The sequence below is a fragment of the Staurois parvus genome, unplaced genomic scaffold (assembly GCF_062004578.1).
Source record: "Staurois parvus isolate SC_StPar_1 unplaced genomic scaffold, SC_StPar_1.0 ptg000376l, whole genome shotgun sequence".
In the NCBI taxonomy this organism is placed as follows: Eukaryota; Metazoa; Chordata; class Amphibia; order Anura; family Ranidae; genus Staurois; species Staurois parvus.
In genome coordinates this window covers 532,116-551,935 of record NW_028318172.1, presented here as the reverse complement: position 1 = coordinate 551,935, position 19,820 = coordinate 532,116, and the positions used below count along the sequence as shown (strand labels likewise).

At 41.6% G+C, this 19,820-nt stretch overlaps 1 protein-coding gene across 1 annotated transcript in view; it reads left to right on the top strand.

Moving 5' to 3' along the window:
* The window catches only part of PSMD1 (proteasome 26S subunit, non-ATPase 1), a 159,522-nt gene that overhangs the window by 73,893 nt on the left and 65,809 nt on the right, over positions 1–19,820 (top strand). The gene's annotated exons all lie outside the window — the stretch shown is intronic.

Genomic DNA, 19,820 nt, shown 5'->3' with positions numbered 1-19,820 from the left:
CCATCCCCTCCCCCCTCCCACCCATTTTCCCATCCCACCCCCCTTCCTCCCCCTCCCCTCTTTTTAGGCCTATTGATTGCCTACCGATCATTTGTGGTAATACTATCCACTTTTGATTTAATCTATAGGGGCAAAACTCCAGCCCTGGACAGCTTTCCACCCTTCCCCCCCTCCCCTTTAACCCCTAAGTCCTACCAAAATATCTCAATAACAGTGGTTTGAGGGCGGCAGGGACAAGGCGGAGGGAGACAGGAGGGCGAGAGAGAGAGACAAAAAAAAAAAAAAAAAAAAAAAAAAAAAAAAAACACACTATTTCTCTCTCTCTCTCCCTCCCCCCCCCCGCCCCCCCCATCAACCAATTGCCAGTCCTCTTTTCTTTTCGTTCTAATTTCCCAGTGTTCTTCTTCCCAGCCAGGAATCTCCATTCTTTGTAGATTGAGTCTGTCGCAAAAATTTTTCAAATCTTCTGGGAACCTAAGATATGCTGTATTTCCACTTCTCCATCCTATTAGGCACTCAGGAGTCCCCCATCTATATTGCACCTTTTGTTCTTTCAATCTTTCCAATAGAGGTCTAAGGGTTCTCCTTCTCCATAAAGTCTCTGGTGACAAGTCCGCATATATCTGTAAGTCCTTTCCTTCGTACATAATTACTGCTTTTCCCTTTATCCTCTTCCAAATTTTATCTTTATCTAAGAATTCACAAAATTTGACAAGTATATCTCGTGGCCTGTCCTTTCCCGAATTTCCTTGGAATTTTCCTTGTCTAGAGATTCCTTCTATTTTAGTTTTTTCCATACTAGTGCTGTCCATTATGGAATTTAATATTTTACAGACCATCTCTTGCAAATTTTCTCCTTTAGAATTCTCTGGGACTCCACGTATCCTAATATTTCTCCTCCTGTTCCTATTTTCTTGTATCTCAGCCTTATAAAGCAGTTTTTCTTGGGCTTTCCCCATGTTAATTATTTCTTTTTCCAATTCGGCAATAATTTGGGACTGATTTTTGACTTTTTCCTCCGTTTCTTCCACTCTCACCAAAAGGTGTCCCAAATCATTTCGAATATTTACAATTTCTTGTTTTATTGTTTTCTCTAGATCTTTGAACATTTCTGCCATTTCTTTTTTGTTTGGTATTTGTAGCTCTGTCTCCATCTCTGTATTAGCCGATATTTGTTGGCTGCTAATATCAAGGCCTAGTGATAGTCTAGGGCTGCTTTCCAGGCTTAGATCTACTTCACCTTTTCCAATTTTGCCCTGAGTCCTTTCTGGGGTTATATTTCCCTGGGAAGTGTATTTTTTAATAGTACCAGTCTGAGTCCCTTTTAGCCCACTTCCTTTTGCGCTTTTATTTTTCATTCTTCTATTGCTCTTTTTCTTCTTTATAAGCTCAGGGGTTAAGGAGAGATAACTAATAATATATACAGCACAACTTATCCATTCATTTGGTTTTCAAGCTTATCATTCGTCTTTCCTCTTCTCCTTTTCACTGCTTTATAATTCCCACTCAAGGGGATCCCCTCTCTTCTCTCACACACTGCCTCTCCCAACAGCCCACAAGAAGCATGTATTTTTATTGAGACTCGGTCAGAGTCACTCACCCTGCTCGTATCTCTCTTCTTCTCGGGGCCCGACCAGCATTTCTCTCCGTCCTTCGGCTGGGCAGTGTGTCCGTTTCAGGGGTTCCTCCAGCATAATCCTCCTCCTTTCTCTCTCCAATCTCCCGTGTCTCTCCTCCTTCAGAAGCAGGACTCAGAGCAATGGGCCAACCAACAGGGCCCCAAACAACGGACCGACCAGCACGACCCCCAGCAGTCCTGCAACAATTAAGGTCTCAGCCAGCAAGTCGGCAGTCAGAGCTCCGGGCAGATACCGGCTGACAGGGTTCTGAGCACTGGGCTAGGATGCAGAGCTCCGCACAGTGAGCCTACCAGCAGAGCACCAGACTATCGGTGCTAAAACAAGGGACCAGGTATTAGGTCGGCAGCCGTGCTCCCAGGGGAAAATTCACAAGCCGATCAGCTCCTCTCTCTCTGCATCAAACACCGGCCGGCTTCCTGGTTTCCCAGTGGTGCTTAGCGGCCGGCCACGTGACTGCACCGCTCCACCTTATCTGCCCGGCACACCTTCACCCCGAGCACCGGAGCCGAATCCCTTCTCAGAGATCAGCTCTCCCACAGGGTTCCTCCATCGATCCAAGGGGGACCACCACACCGCAGCTCCACATCACAGGTAGGGGTTTGGGGAGGTGGGTGAAGAAGCTTATCCGAGAGCTCCTACATCGGGCTCTCGTCAACCGCCATGATTAGGCTCCACCCCCCTCTGAACGAATGCCTCCGTGTTAACTGTGCAGATGTCCGCAATCCATAGGGGTTGATTTGCTAAAGGCAAGTAGGCTGTGCACTCAGAACATTCTGTATATTAACATGACTACATGTTACATTATTAGAACAGTTCTTCCTATTATTTTACGTGAATTCAAAGTGAGTTGGCATTAAAATAAAATTTGTAATATCCATCTGTGTTAGGCTCCTCTGAATAAGCACATAACTAAGCTCAAGCTTTTATACTATAATTGTCTCAAAAAGTTCATCTTTGAGCTCCTTAAAGTGAACCTGTCACTTTCACCATGCAGTGCAAATTAACTTTTTTTTTTTTTATAGCCCAATTAAACTTTTGATTTAAATCGGCTAAATACATTCTGGTTTAGTAAAGATAAAATGTGTGCATATTCATACAGTTTAATTTCTTAAACTGCTACAACCTAGGCAGAAAAGCATTGGTGACCCTCTCTGGAGAGGTTAGACCTATAGCTCTGCAATCAGCAATGCACCCACACCTGACTTTGTGTATGACAAACGGTGTGTATTATAGGAATGTTAGACTAATGCAGGCCATAGATGGGTCGAAAATCGGCCGATTTTTCGGCCGAAAATAAAATCGGCCGATTTTCGGATCGTTAGTGGGCGATTTGGTCGGCCGTTTTTCAGTATTTTGGCCGTTTTTTTTTTCCGGTAAAGTTGGAAAAAAAATCGGCCGATTTTTGCGACAATTAGTGGGCAAATCGGCCGATTTTTTACCGATAAAAAATCTGCGCATGAGCAGTGACCTGCAAGAGGAAGACAAAAAGAAGAAGAAGAGGATGAAGAAGAAGAAGAGGATGAAGAAGAAGAAGAAGAGGATGAAGAAGAAGAAGAAGAAGAAGAAGAAGAGGAGGATGAAGAAGAAGAAGAAGAAGAAGAGGATGAAGAAGAGGAAGAAGAAGAAGAGGATGAAGAAGAAGAGGATGAGGATCATGAAGAAGAGGATGAAGAAGAGGAAGAGGAGGATGAAGAGGAAGAGGAGGAGGATGAAGAGGAAGAGGAGGAGGATGAAGAGGAAGAGGAGGAGGATGAAGAGGAAGAGGAGGAGGATGAAGAGGAAGAGGAGGAGGATGAAGAGGAGGAGGATGAAGAGGAGGAGGATGAAGAGGAAGAGGATGAAGAGGAAGAGGAGGAGGAAGAAGAGGAGGAGGATGAAGAGGAAGAGGAGGAGGAAGAAGAGGAGGAGGAGGAGGAAGAAGAGGAGGAGGATGAAGAAGAGGAGGAGGAGGATGAAGATGAAGAGGAGGATGAGGATGAGTAAGAAGAAGAGGAGGATGAGTAAGAAGAAGAGGATGAAGAAGAGGAGGAGGAGGATGAAGATGAAGAAGAGGAGGAGGATGAAGATGAAGAAGAGGAGGAGGATGAAGAGGAAGAGGATGATGAAGAAGAGGAAGAGGAGGATGAAGGAGGAGGAGGATGAGGATGAAGAAGAGGAGGAGGAGGATGAGGATGAAGAAGAGGAGGAGGAGGATGAGGATGAAGAAGAGGAGGAGGAGGATGAGGATGAAGAAGAGGAGGAGGAGGATGAGGATGAAGAAGAGGAGGAGGAGGATGAGGATGAAGAAGAGGAGGAGGATGAGGATGAAGAAGAAGAGGATGAGGATGATGAGGATGAGGATGAGGATGATGAGGATGATGAGGATGAGGATGATGAGGATGAGGATGAGTGAGGATGAAGAGGATGAGGATGAAGAGGAGGAGGAGGATGAAGAAGAAGAAGAGGAGGATGAAGAAGAAGAGGAGGATGAAGAAGAGGAGGAGGAGGATGAAGAAGAAGAAGAGGAGGAGGATGAGGATGAAGAGGAGGATGAAGAAGAGGAGGAGGATGAAGAAGAGGAGGAGGATGAAGAAGAAGAAGAGGAGGAGGATGAAGAAGAGGAGGAGGAGGAGGATGAAGAAGAGGAGGAGGATGAAGAAGAGGAGGAGGAGGAGGATGAAGAAGAAGAAGAGGAGGAGGAGGATGAAGAAGAGGAGGAGGAGGAGGAGGAAGAGGATGAGGATGATGATGAAGAAGAAGTAGGATGAAAATAAGAGGAATTCCAGTCCAGCAAAAAGTGTCTCTGCAGAGAGCTCTTCTATTTCTTTGACAGTTCTCTGACAGTTCCTTGACATTTACAGCGGTTGCAACATTGTATCTATTTGTTTCCGAATAAAAACATCTGTATCCTAAATGGAAACAAATAGATATATTGTTGCAACCTCTATAAATGTCAAGGAGCTGTCAGAGAACTGTCAAAGAAATAGCAGAGCTCTCTGCAGGGACACTTTTTGCCGGCTCTAGACGGGATGAAAATCGGCCGATTTTTTTTTTTTTTTTTTTTTTTTTTTTTTTTTTTTTTTTACCATTGATGGTAACGGCGGCCACTTGAACGACCGATTTTTCGTTTTTTAAAAGAAAAATCTGCCGTTTTTCTCCCCATCTATGGCCTGCATAAGAGTACCCTTAGGGGACTGATGTGAAAGGTTCTATAGCAGAGGGTTTGTCAGACCTCTGGAAAAGGATTACTTCATATCCATAGAGACCAAGGGTTCCACTCTGCAACTAAACAAATGTGCTTGGGCTTGGTGATTGACTACTCATGAGTTTTGCACTGCATACTGGGAGAATGGGGTGCAGGTCACATGTTCCCCTTTACCCAGACGGAACAGGAATTTCTGATGGCTCCAGCTGGCAAACAGGGTTATAAGAAAACACAGTATTAGTGAAGGAGGTGAGCTACAAAGAGACCTATAACTTGGCCTGAATGCAAAGATAGTTAAAAAAAAATCCTGACTGAAGTTGCAATTCTTACCCACTCTGTGATATTAACCCTCGGATCACACTAGATCTGCTATGCGGGCTGCGGCACAGCAGTCCACTCATTTGAATGGGTTGCCGTGCCTTGCAAAATGCAGGAAAAGGTCCCTGCACCTTTTCAGAAATCGCAGGCAGCATTGCGGGTGCGATTTCCAGTGCAGGTGGTGTGCCATTAAGACTAATGGCACCCGGCCATGGGTCCCGTGTTTTGTGTGTGGGTGGTTGCAGGTGCTGGATGAAGTGTGGCTCCCACCTGCACTAGTGTGAACCGAGGCCTAATAAAGTTTTTCATGTGTATTGTGTAGGCATCTATAAGTGCAGTAGCTTACTACACCTCCTATTGACCCATCACTCTGATCACTTACTGGCCAATGGTAATAATGCATGGGAAGCAGTGTGCAAGCCACATCATCACCAGGATTTACCAAAGAATTAGGGCATAGCAGCAGGGCTTTGGTGCTGATGAAGGCAGTTTTGTTTTCTTTTACGTTTAACAACCTATTTGCTTTATGCATGGTTAAACCACGTATTGCCTTTTGAATAGGGTAGTGACTACACAGAAAATGTTGATGTAGTTTTCCAGGGTAATTTATAGGTTTCAGTACATCGTGGGTTCCCACCAGCCTTAGCCATTTAGATTGTAAAATAGAGATCGAAAGATTATCTTCTACAGAAATAATATATTGTGTAGGAACCCATATCTAAAGGATGGGCACAAATATATGTCCATTTTATACCTTGCTAATGTAAAAATGTATTATTCTTCCCAACTATCAAAAATTAGTGACATGCCATTGATGAGAATTGGATTGACACACACCTTTTGTCTATATTAAAATTAGCTAGGGTAAGTTGCATTCATTATTATTACCACCTCTCAAATGGGTATAAGGTGCCATTGCTAGGGAGAAATATAAAATAGCAAAACTAGACTTGGTATCAAAACAGAGATAGGTGTAGAGTACTTATAGAGGGTGTTTCATTGTTGAAAAGTTTCACATTGGCTTTTGAATTTTTCTTATGTTTAGGCTTTTGCGTTGATTTGCAGCAAATTGCATTCCCTGAAACAATCATTTTGGATCTATGCCTTAATTCACCAGAAGCCAAGAATTTTTAGATCTGAATAGTTATGTGCAAATGTTTTTAAATATGAACAAAGAGCACTTGTATATATGACACCGAACCAATGATTCCATTACAAGGTCATCATAAATCTTAACACAGCAGCCTGCATCCCAAAGTATTGTGATTTGTGCTTATATATTGGGTTGCTGAACCTTTCATAAGGTCTTTAGTTTATAAGGGGGCTCAAGTACATAAGTACATTCATAGCTTGCATTCTGATTTTTGATGTGAGGTGAGGTCAGTCTTTCTCCCAAATTTGCCTGAACACCCAGCAGATGGTGCTATCATGTCATTAGGACATTGCCAGCAAAGGACAGCTCTGACTGATTGCTCTTCTTAGTCCTACATATACAGAAACAAAATTCCACACGTACTTTGTACAGTATTCAGCCTTATGTACAGATCCCTTGGCATTGCTGTTGACAGCTATTTGCCACCCGTGTATAGTGATGAGCAGCCGCTTTCTTCACACATAACTTTTGAATATTCCAGAGCCTACTTATGAATATTGAAGCTTATGATCTATACCAAACATTATGGCTGCGTTTAGTGGTCTTCATAGTTATCCTTTAGCAGACATTTAGTGAGGAATCTCGCAAAAAGTGAACTCTGATAAAAACCAAAGAAGCAACTCCTGAGAGATGGACTGCTATTCCTGAGCTTTCCTTCTCTTAATGCAAGTTGTTAAACCTGTGAAAGCAATAGCACAGAAGACAGCTTGGGTAGGTGACCCGATGCAAGTATACAGATCAGGAGTTTGAATTCTTCTTCATTGTCTTGCTAAATGTTTGTTCAGGGTCAGAGTTTTAAGATACTGCTTTTTAAGCACAGCTGATTTCCTGCAGTCTCTTTGCAGCAACTTCCTCTTTACATGATTCCATTCTATTGATGTCCACATGGCATTACTAAGAGCTTACCTTCCAAAGGTGACAATGGCGGATCATTCTTGCAAATTGGAAGGGCCTTTTATAGGCTCCACTGGAGGTGCAGGTCATAAAGTGACAATACAGGAGAGCTTGTCACCCTATAGCAGGAAGTGCCTGAGCCTTCATGGCAAGATCATTAGGTGTTTTAATTCAACTTCTGAAAATATGAAAATGACTTCTGAACCTACATTACCATGTCAAACACTACATAACCTTTTGGATTTTTTTTTACATACTGTAAACAATTGAACACGGCAAAGGGGCTAGCTGCTCCTTTGCAATGTGATACACCCCCCCAAAATCCTATTTAATACTCCTAGTGCTGAAATTGTGTAGACATACTGCTTTAAGTGGTGCAATGGAGAGCTGAGGCTGATCAGGTCATCAGCCAGGTTAAAAGCTGGTTGTTGTTATTTACTGTAAATAGGATGTCTACTGGCCAGTCCTTCACCTGATGTCACATTAGCCTGGTGCACAATCATCATTTTATAAGTAAAGTGACTATTACTAGGAAGTGTCAGATGGATGTTTGCAAAAGTGAGAAGTTTCTCAAAAGAAATCCTGTATAAATATTATCCATATTTTTGAAGCCTGAGCATCAATATAACATATCCCCTCTCCACATGAAAAAAATGTGTGAAAAAACAAACCTTATATATCAAAGAAATCACTGCTGCTACTTAAATCCCTCTAATCAAATAAAGTGCGACACACCACAAAAAAAAGTAAAAAACCCCAGTAATTAGCAACCAATGATCAAGTGGAACCAGTCCAACAATGAATATAAACTGTGAGACCACCCCCCCATAAACAGTGTGAAAAGTCTAATGCTATGTCCTTTTCTCCCAGACTATAACACCACTTTTGACATCAGTGTTCACCACTCTTTTCCCTAATCCAGTTTGGCTTACAGATGAAATTGCCATTGTCTTATTGCTCACAGTTTTTCGGTTCACAGTGTTGTTAAAGCAGCTCAGATCCTTCAACCGGTCATGGACAACACTTTGTTGTGTTTTACTTTACTGTGCCTATTTCCTACTGATTATGGCAGTCCTGGTAACACTGTTTGAATGATGTTGTACTCTTTTATGTTGACTTCTGGTGAACTGCCTATATTTGTGACCTATTTGCCTTGTCTGTGCACAATCAATGCATAAAATGCAGGAATTACAAAAACGATAGGCAATAAAAGCTTAACATGGTATCTATGTGTTATTCCATAAGCCTTACACCAAACTCCAGAAAGTCACCAGGATTTCACCACCACGCTTAGCCACCGGTATGGCGTCATTTCCAGTCACGTCACTTCTGCCATGTCACTTCCTGTACACGCTAAAACAGGTTTACATGATATATAGTTACCCACCTTATTTTGAGGTGAGTTGATTTGGAAAGGTGCCTATTGTTGTGGAATAACATTTGGATACCAGTCTAAGCTTTTATTGCCTATCTGAAATATGACAATTTCATCCGGTGAGTCATACTGGATTGGGGAAAAGCGCGGTGAACAATTGGTGTTATAGTCTGGGTGAAGAGTGTGTAATATTGGACTTTTCACACTGTTTATTTTTCACAGTTTATATTCAACACTGGACTGGTTACACTTGATCACTGGTTGCTAATTACTGAGAACTTTTATTCCTGATTTTTCTTTTGTGTTTGAGCAAATTTTAGTGTTTGTGTACTTTTTTTTTAATAATCTAGTGAGATATGGACAGATACAGTGAAGGACTAAGTATTTGATCCCCTGCTGATTTTGAATGCTTGCCCACTCACAAAGAAATGATCAGTCTAAAAATTGAATGGTAGGTGTATTGTAACACTGAGAGACAGAATAGCAACAAAAAATTCAAAAGAAATGCATGTCTAACAAATTATGCACTGATTTGCATGTTCATGAGGGAAATAAGTATTTGATCCCCTTCACAAAACATGACTTAGTACTTGGTGGCAAATCCCTTGTTGGCAGTCACAGAGGTCAGACGTTTCCTGTAGTTTGCCACCAGGTTTGCACACATCTCAGGAGGGATTTTGGCCCACTCCTCTTGGCAGATCCTCTCCAAGTCATTAACGTTTGGTGGCTGACGTTTGGCAACTCGAACTTTCAGCTCCCTCCACAGATTTTCAATTGGATTAAGGTCTGGAGACTGGCTAGGCCACTCCAGGACCTTAATGTTCTTTTTCTTGAGCCACTCCTTTGTTGCCTTGGCCGTGTGTTTTGGGTCATTGTCATGCTGGAACACCCATCCGCGACCCATTTTCAATGCCCTGGCTGAGGGAAGAAGGTTCTCACCCAAGATTTGATGGTACATTTCTCCGTCCATCGTCCCTTTGATGCGGTTCAGTTGTCCTGTCCCCTTAGCAGAAAACACCCCCAAAGCAGAATGTTTCCACCACCATGTTTGACAGTTGGGATGGTGTTCTTGGTGTCATAGGCAGCATGCCTCCTCCTCCAAACACGGCAAGTTGAGTTGATGCCAAAGAGCTCGATTTTGGTTTCATCTGACCACAATACTTTCAACCAGTCCTCCTCTGCATCATTCAGATGTTCAATGGCAAACTTCAGACGGGCCTGAACATGTGCTTTCTTGAGCAGAGGGACCTTCCGGGCACTGCAGGATTTCAATCCTTGTCGGCGTAGTGTGTTATCAATTGTTTTCTTGGTGACTGTGGTCCCAGCTGCCTGGAGATTATTGACAAGATCCTCACGTTTAGTTCTGGGATCATTCCTCACTGTTCTCATGATCACTGACACTCCACGAGGTGAGATCTTGCATGATGCACCAGACTTAGGGAGACTGACAGTTGTTTTGTGTTTCTTCCATTTGTGAATGATTGCACCAACTGTTGTCACCTTCTCACCAAGCTGCTTGGCGATAGTTTGGTAGCCCAGTCCAGCCTTGTGTAGGTCTACAATCTTGTCCCTGACATCCTTGGACAGCTCTTTGGTCTTTGCCATGGTGGAGAGTTTGGAATCTGATTGTTTGATTGCTCCTGTGGACAGGTGTCTTTTATACAGGTAGCAAAATGAGATTAGCAGCACTCCCTTTAAGAGACTACTTCTAATTTCAGCTTGTTACCTGTATGAAAGACACCTGATAGCCAGAAATCCTGCTAAATGATAGTGGATCAAATACTTATTTCCCTCATGAACAGGCAAATCAGTGCATCATTTGTTAGACATGCATTTCTTTAGAATTTTTTGTTGCTATTCTGTCTCTGTGTTACAATACACCTACCGACTGATCATTTCTTTGTGAGTGGGTAAACATTCAAATGCAGCAGGGATCAAATACTAATACATACATACATACATACATACACATATATATATATACATACACATATATATACATACACACACACACATATATATATATATATATATATGTGAGAGAGAGACTCTAGTAATTTGTGTTACCAAGCAATTGAACAGGTGTACCTAATAAAGTGTCCGGGGATTGTACACTACAGTTTCACAGCACTAATAGTATTTGAGCACTGAGTTTGTTCAGAAGGAGAATAGCAATGACAGTCTACATATTTCAATAATGCCGGATTTCTTATAATATTGACTGCATATTCATCCAAGCGGTTATGAGATTCCCTCTGTGGTTCTGGAATTATCAGCATAAACTGTGGGGAATGTGAATATGTTAGCACTGTGAAGAATCTGTTCTCAAATATCTTTGCTTCAGCTCTTTTGAATGTACACATACATAGCACTGATCAGATAACAAAAATAACACAAGCACAAAATGAACTTCTTTGGCAGTAGTGAGCCTAATTAACTTTTATATCTGCTTCTGGCTGTACAGAGGTTATGTTGATGCAGTTAGTTGTTCAGTGTGGATGTGTGAGAGGAAGCAATGGAGCCACTAGCCTAATTGGAAGCAGTTAGTGGTATAATGGTCGTAAGCTGGTGGTGCCAGCTACATGAGTCACCGAATGTCAGCCGTGTACAGTCATTTGGGGCCAGCTGGTTTAATGTTGGAGAAATAACAGATCGCTGACAAATTTAATTCCTGTATTGTCCGGGAAAGGAAACTATATGCGACAGGCCACCAAGGCGGTAAAGGAATTGCGCATGTTAAGGAGTTCTTGTGGGTTGTATTGCTTGGTAGAAGGGCCTGTGAAGGATCATCATTGTGACAGTTTGATAGTTTAATTTCTTAAATCTATTTTAAGGCCAACTCTACCTTTTAGCCATGTTTTGCATGTTACACCCACTTTTAGGGTATACATGTTGCAAAGATTCCTCTTGAACTGGCGACTTTGTGCAGGAATTCTTCTACTATGCAGCAGCTGTCATATTTGAAATTGTTGATTTGGGATCTGTGCATGAACAAACTACAAATCCCATCTGCCACCTTGTAGTCCATTGACACTTTTTTAAGCTTTCCAATTGAAAGTCTGCAGAGGTACGGGGAGGGAGCTGGAGGAAGAGTTTGCAGGAGCCTGACATTGCACTTGTAATTCGCTGATTCCAGGTGCAATGCTTAGTTGGTTCTGTGAAAGAAAATAATTCCACATTTTTATTTTTAACTCAGAAAATATATGCTTTTTTTTTTTAAGTTTAGGAACTGTTTTGCTGTTAAAAAAAAATCTCACAAAAGATTGCTAAATTAGTTGAATAGTTTAATTGTGTAGAACAGGGGTGCTCAACCTGTGGCCCCCTCTGATTTAGCGTGTGACCTCATGCTCTGGGATGGCTGGTCGGCAAGGTCGCGGGTTGCTGCCCTGCCATCTTAGAGTGCATGGAGCCTGCACTGGCAGTGGAGGGAGCCAGAGCCACATAACCTGATGCTCTGTAGTGCCTGCTTCTGTCTCAGGCACAGGGATACCAAGTGCACGTCGCCTGGAACCTTTCTAGCAGCTTAGTGACACCAGCAGAAACTGAAAGAGAAAAAGGTCAGTTTATTAAACATCACATAGTTCTGCAAGGGTTATTAGACTGCTTTCACACTACACTGAGCTATAAACTATTAAATCCTGTGGGTTTGGTGTGCTTTCTAAAAGGGCAGCAAAACTACTGAATGCAGAAGTTTTGGTGCACTTTCTGAGAGTGCGCCACATCTGATATAAAGAAACAGAGGGCGCTCTGGCCTAGTGCATTACCTAAATGACATTTATTAATAAAAGTAGCAGTTAGTGTTATACTCACAGACGATAATGATTTAAAAGCTCATCCTAAAGAACAGCAATATCCAGTCCGCCTGATGTGGTGATGCCCATAGGAACACTGGACTTCCAATAGGCTAACGCGTTTCAGGGACTTGCCCCTTCCTCAGAGCCTGCATGCACAGTGTCTGTAAACTTCTTCTAAATGGTCGGATATTGAGTCAAAGTGCTGAAGATGGGCTGTTACCTCCTCACCCAGAGGTGGGGAGAGCACCAATGAGTACCACCCACAAAAAAGCATAGAAGTCTATGAATGAATGAGAACTATGGATGATAATACATGCACACAAGTCTTTGTGAAAACAGTGAAACACACAAAGGAAACTGTACAAAATCTGCGTGAATGGTGCACCATGGCCAAGTGAAACATGTGCATGTGTAAAATCAATAAAATGTTACAAGTATGTGTCACCTACCATGTATATGTACGTCCTGTGCTGCATCCACACCAACCTCGATGCGCACCACAGTGGGCAAACAAGAGCTTGCAAAAGGGGTGAGGGGGATAAGTACCATAATGAGGCCCATGAGCCCCCTCTAGGAAGGCAGTCAGTAATGGCGCTTGTAGTGTAGGTGGCCCGTTGGAACGCACGCTGGCTGTTGAAGGGCCAAAAACATGGCTGCCATGCGCTCGTGTCATGGAGGCATGGAGCTGAAACCCAAGCTCACACAGAGAACCCTTGGGCGGTAGCCCAGCACCTCCCACCCAGAACAGCCTAAACAGAGCATGCCCTGACCACATCTGTAAGATATAATAGAAGTCTATGGCAAAGCTCAGCTAACATGCAGGAAAGCTGCAGCTGCACTGCATCTGCAGTGCTGGGCTCAGGACAGTAAAGGCTCATTTACATTTGCTGTTTGGGGCGTTAAAGCCCCATAGTTGAGACATGTTTTTACCCCCCCCAAGCACTAATGTAGTGCCGGGGGTTGCAACACCGCTCTTAACCTCCCCCCCCATGCTTCAGGGGACCCATGCGGTCCCCCTGTCACATTCTGTTGTACACTTGGACAGGAGGGGCGGCAGGAGCAGCATATACAGGAACTGACCCTCTCCATTTTCCTCCTGCAACCGCTGAAATCCAGCTTCTCCTCCTCTCTCCCACTGGCATTCAGTGGCTGCAGGAAGAAAATATTCATTATGCTATTCAAAATTTTTAAAAAGTTGAAATTCTGAACCATTTCGTTTTATTGTGGCCCCTGACCGGTTATCAAATCACTTAAGTGTCCCTCGCTTTTCAAAAGGTTGAGCACCCCTGGTATAGATCATCTTTTATTGGAATGGAGAGGACACATTGGGGCTGATTTACCTCATAAAATGAACATGTGCTTACATAAGCAGCAAATACGGTTGTATTCTGTGGCAGTATTTGCTTGCGAATCTGTGAGCAATCCAAAAACCTATCTAGATGGTCATATACTGATATTCAATGCAAAAAATGTGGTCTCCGTTTGCCATGTGAATTGACCATTGAAATGTTTCTTTTATGCCTCCTGTTCCTTTGGTGAACCACAGAATGTGCTTTTTAAGCATTTAATCAAATTAAAGAAGAAAAATTGTATTGGCTGTCTATAAACAATGAAAAACTCCTTCGTAAAGCTTATGGTAGTGTGGTACTTGAAGAATATATGAAGATAATGTATAGAGTGGCTGAGGTATAGAAGTTTTTCTGCATTCTAGAATAATCACACTTTTTTTTATTTTTTTTTTTTTATAATGTTTCCATGGTTTTTGATCAATATAAGATCTTGAGGAAGTAATTTTTGACATACATGTCCTTGGTGAATGCCAATTAATGCACTTCTTCTTTTTTTTTTTTTTCTTTCCTTCCCCAAAACTGCAACTGCAGAAGTTTGGGAACATATCACAAAACCAGTGCTGAAGTTTGTCATCCTCTGTTCCTCAATCTAGCTATATATTTAAATGTCATTTCTGAGAAAATGCAAAGATGTGCAAGAGCTCTAACATAGAATCAAACACAGACGGAAGATGTAGTACATGTCATGCACTCTTGTCTTTTGTAAGATACTGCATTTTAATAGGTAACTTAAATTGTATAGTAATATAGTAAAGTGTGATTATATATTTTAATCTAGTGTACACATAACTCCACTTTTAATAAACGTCATGTAACTACTTGCTGCCCAGCCACTGCATATATACGTGTGCAGGGCGGCACTGGGGCGCAAAATGGGCTCCGCGCTCCCAACGTTTTTGCCGGCAGGGGGCGCGCGCTCCCGCCGACCCGTGGGTGACACCATTTGATCCTGGAGGGATCAATCATTCGATTTCAGCCAGTGATGTCTGGCTGAAATCAGATGATCGGTCCCTGTCCTATCCTGTCCTGTGTTGACATTTACACAGGACAGGATATGATGTCATTCTTCTCTGCCTTGACACATTCTGTTCCAGACAGAGAAGAAGACATCCAAACAGTGAGTAAAACAGCACATACCCACAGTTAGAACACACCTAGGACACATTTAACCCCCTGATCGCCCCCCCCAGTTAACCCCTTCACTGCCCTGTCACCAGTGTCACTGATCAGTGAATCGATTTTTACTGATCACTGTATCAGTGTCGCTGGCGACTTCCGATAGTGTTGCGCCCCTCCCAGATAGCACCAGATTTCCCGCTAATACACCAGTAATCCCGTCTATACCCCTTGATCGCCCCCCACCAGTTAACCCCTTCACTGCCCTGTCACCAGTGTCATTGATTACAGTGAACAGATTTTTACTGATCACTGTAATAGTGTCACTGGTGACTTCTGATAGTGTTAGCGCCCCTCCCATATAGCGCCAGTTTGCCCGCTAATGCACAGGATTTTTTTTTACCAAAAACCTGTAGCAGAATACATTTTGGCTTAAATTTATGACTAACTTTGAGTTTACGATATATTTTTTATAGCTGAAAGTAGAAAATATTGTTTCTTTTCAAAATTTTCGTTTTTTTTTTGTTTATAGCGCAAAAAATAAAAAGCGCACAGGTGATCAAATACCACCAAAAGAAAGCTCTATTTGTGTGAAAAAAAGGACGTAAATTTCGTTTGGGTACAGTATTGCATGACCGCGCAATTATCATTTGAATTAGTGCAGCGCCAAACAGCAAAAAAAAAGGCCTGGTCATTAAGGGGGGTAAATCCTCAGGAGCTCAAGTGGGTAATTGTACTTGCCTGTACAGTTATGGGGAACAAAAAATGCAAATATGATTGGCTACCCTTTTTAAGGATAAAAATCCTGTCTTGGCTGTTTGCTTCCAGGCTTGCTGTAAATGATCTATAGGTGGTGCTGTTTGAAGACCAGAGACTTTGTTTTTGCTACAGGACAATCTATGTTCCAGGAGCAGCTTTTTCAAAGGGCATGATGGGTTCTGAGCCAGTAGGCTGTATTGCTGGAAACAGAAATTCTCTTTCTGTTGGCTAATTTACAGAGGCTTTTGGGACAGCTACAATGGTTAGTGAAAATGCAGTTACACCATTAAGTGTTTTAATATACAGGCAGTCCCCAATTTACATTCATCCGACTTACATACAACAGAAGGAGACAACAGGAAGTGAGAGGAAATCTACCCCTAGGAAGGGAAATTCACTTCTGTAAGAGTTATCATGGGGAAAAGGGTGTTTCCACTGAAGCTTTATCACCAATCCTTGTTTCCATGACAACCCAAAATCCAGTTGTGTGAGGGAGAAAAACTAAGGTGAAATCTTCTGTACAGGGGCACAGACAGCAAAACAAATGTTACAGTTGAGTTAACCGTTTCCCTATGCTGTCCAAAAATCTGAAAAATTATTATATTTTGGCTGTTGTTACACCTAAAAAATGTATCTGTTCCAACTTGCATACAAATTCAACTTAAAAACAGACCTACAGAACTTATCTTGTTTGTTAGCCGGGGACTGCCTGCATAGATATTAAAGTGGAACTCCAGACAAATTTGTTGTCAGAAGCAGGAAGGGATTCAGCCCTCTGGTTTTTATTACTGTGTTTGTACTGTTGGGGAGACTTCTTCCCAGTGGGGCACAGGCGGCAATACAGTCTATTATATATAAATCTGCCATTATATTAATATCACTGACTGGCAAAAGTGTGTTTATATAGTATAACAATGCATCTTGACAGAGGTTGTGATTCTTTCTTACCTGAGCAAAAAAATATATCAAATAAAATAATTGGCATATAGATCAAAATGGAGACATATGTAAATTGCAGTATTTATTTTTCTGCACCCAGCCACAGGGCCCCTAGTTGTATTCTCTTCTGTAGAAACAGGATCAGGGTGAAGGGATTCCATTTAACTAAATTCTATTAGAAGTGTCCAAACCAGGAAGGAATTGGTGTGTGGATTCCTGATCAGATTCTTATCAGTGTTCTGTGACTAGCTTTATTCGCAATGCGGTGAATCCAGCTGAGAGTCGGTGAACCATGTGCCAAGGAAGTTGTGGTTTTCAGGTATGATCTTTTAGTGGCCTATGTATGCTCTCATGTGTTACACTTAGCTTATATTTCAGCCTCTCTTCAGTATAATGACTGCCTGATGTCTATCTTGACATGGTTTACAATAGTAAGATGGTGGTATGTGGTGCATTATTTAGTCAATGTAAACTGATAGTGCAGGTGTCCTTTCTCTCATGATCCAGGCCTGAACATTTGTGTCTTTCTCAGCTAATATGAAAATGCAATGAATCAGTCTCTTAAGTAAATGCACCTATGTGATGCTCCAGAGAATTAAACATCATTCCCTTCCAAGATGTCCAATGCATCCAAAAAAGGGCTGGGATATTGTTTGTGATAGATGAGCTGGGAGATAAAGCACCATTAAAACATAATTTTAGCGTAAATACGTCATTTACTAACCATTACAAGCATGGAGCCCATAAAAAGAGCAGGAGTCTGGTGAGGATGCCAGCTTTGACGTTGATGGGTTATTTTATTTCCAACAGACCCCCCCCCCCATGTGTTTGTGTGCATGGATAATAAAAGTACATTTATTGAAGCAGCCAAGCTATAGTCTGTAAGCTTTTTGTGTTTTAATATTCTGAAGTACGAATATTACAACTATATCCTGAGTGGTCTGCCATGACTAAAAAACATTTGTTTTGGCAGGTTTTGTGATTTATTACAGTTCAGCATCTGCAAATGTGTCTCACAGATCTTTTAGTGGGTTGCATCTTGTCCAACCAACAACTATTTTATGTGTGGTGTATTTTTGCGCTTACAGGGGCAGGATAAAACTTGAAAAATGTTTAGATATGTGTAGTCTGTAACAGACATGAAATAACCATCTTAGTGTGAACTGAAACATTTCTATGGCATGATCTTTAAATATAACCTGATAACAAGTTTGCTTCAGATCCAGACGCTGGCTGTATGCAAACTAGCCAATTTCTTAAAGCAACCAGGCATCTGTATCTTTGCCGCCCTGCTGAGGGAAACATGTAGGTTGTCACTGCAGATCATTGCTTCTGAAAATGCTAGATGCTCAACTGTTATGGTGATTCATTGGCCTTCGTAGATTAATTGTTAACCTGGAACAGTTGTGTAGTTTAGGGGTTCTAATGTCAAATCCTGGATGCTTGTTTTAGGTCATCTTTGGTGAATCAGAAAGCATTGAAGCCGATGACTGAGAGAAAACAGCATTTTTAGAATTGTACAGGTTTCTGCTAGAACTGTTAGGACGTATGTGTATGGTATCCCTTGCTGTGGGCAGCTATGACATTCCAAGCAGAAATCATTACACATCCTGCTCCTTCCAATTCTATGGTTTATAACTGGAACATACGGTTGTGCTATAATGTATAAATATATTTTCTTGAAATGAAAGTTATGTGCGCCTTTTAGCTACGAGTAGATTTTATCTAGAGTTCACTTTGGATTTTTATACAGAGCTATTCTAGACTCCAGTTCTCACAGGCGTACTTAAGCATACACCCGTGTGAGGGCCATGTTTTGCCTGCATGGGATTCACAGGTATTCCATGCAACCGCATGCAGACAGTCCCTTTCATAGCATTTGGTATGCAGCAGCTGACATTGGTATGGTTGGATTTTGCCAACACACCCACTATATGCGTTCAGGGACATGCACCCACTCGGATGTCCTATTGGGAGCAGTAGCTGTGTCCATGCAGCCACTGCACCCAAATTGATTTGAATGGGACTGCCTGCACACAGATGCACAGAACAGCTATTCTCCACAATCTTTATATGGGGTGTCCAGCTGAACGAGGTTTAACATTTAGCTATCTCCTCTAGGTGAATTGTACAATCTGGTGGGCTTTTAATAGAAAAAAAAATTTGAAGCAAAGAAATACTAATCTTAGTGTTTTTTTTTTTTTTTTTTTTTATACTGTATTCGTCATCTGTTGCAGTGCAAATTGGAAAATGCTGGTGCAGCTACTTTGGTTTTAGCTATTATTGTTTGCATTAAAATTAAGAAATGCAACAAAGAATCTGATTAGTGCCATGTATGACATCCTAACTTTCCTTTTTCTTCTGTGTTAATGTTTCCCCTCTTACTAGTTTTAACCAGTCATATCAGCCTGTTTATTTGGTTTCTTTACAAGGCTTTATCAGAGGAGCTTTCCTGGCTACCTCTGACATTCTGCACATAATTTGGCTGGGCAAGACAGGTGCCTCTGTTTGGGACCTAGGGTTATGAACAGACTACTAGCCGTAATGGGATCATGCATTTTTGTCTGTATTCCGACCTTAGCATCTGAGTGGATTTCCAGGGAATATATGCTGCACCTCAAAATATAATTATGGTATATTAAGTATCCCAGTTTAGTTGCAATTCCAAACACTTTTTCACCTTGGAGTAATATATCCTTTAGGTATGATTAAGCTATAACAAATGGCATTATACACCTAGCAATGGAGACTTGGGTCTGACTGTCAAAAGCTAATATACTTTTCCTGGCCCTCCTTAATGTGGTAGTATATAACCTAGTTTACAAAGTCTTTTTCCGGCATACACCTGTTGTAATCTCATAAAATGTGACAGTGGTGAAGATGCCTTAAGAAGATTGCTTCCGTTTTACACTTTTTCATTGCCATTAAGACAAGATAAGATTGCAGATAAGAATGGACTCTGAATTCTCTAACGTTTCAGTGAATTCTACTAAAACACTATTTAGAATACCATGTGTGGCATGTGCTTTGCTTTTCCTACATTGGTAGAGTCTGCCAGAGTAAAAACACTTGTCAAATTCTTATAACAATTGGGTCCTATGTTCACAGACAAGTTCATAAGAATGATTATGGCTGTAGTTTGGCAAATGGATAGGTAACCTTCACTAAAAAAATTAATCTGTACAAATAATGCCATTTACATTAAATTAATGTGGTTAAACTTTGTACCTGAGTGAATACTGAAGCATTAAGCAAAAAATATATAAATGCATGCTTCGTCAAGTTCTTTATAAATATAT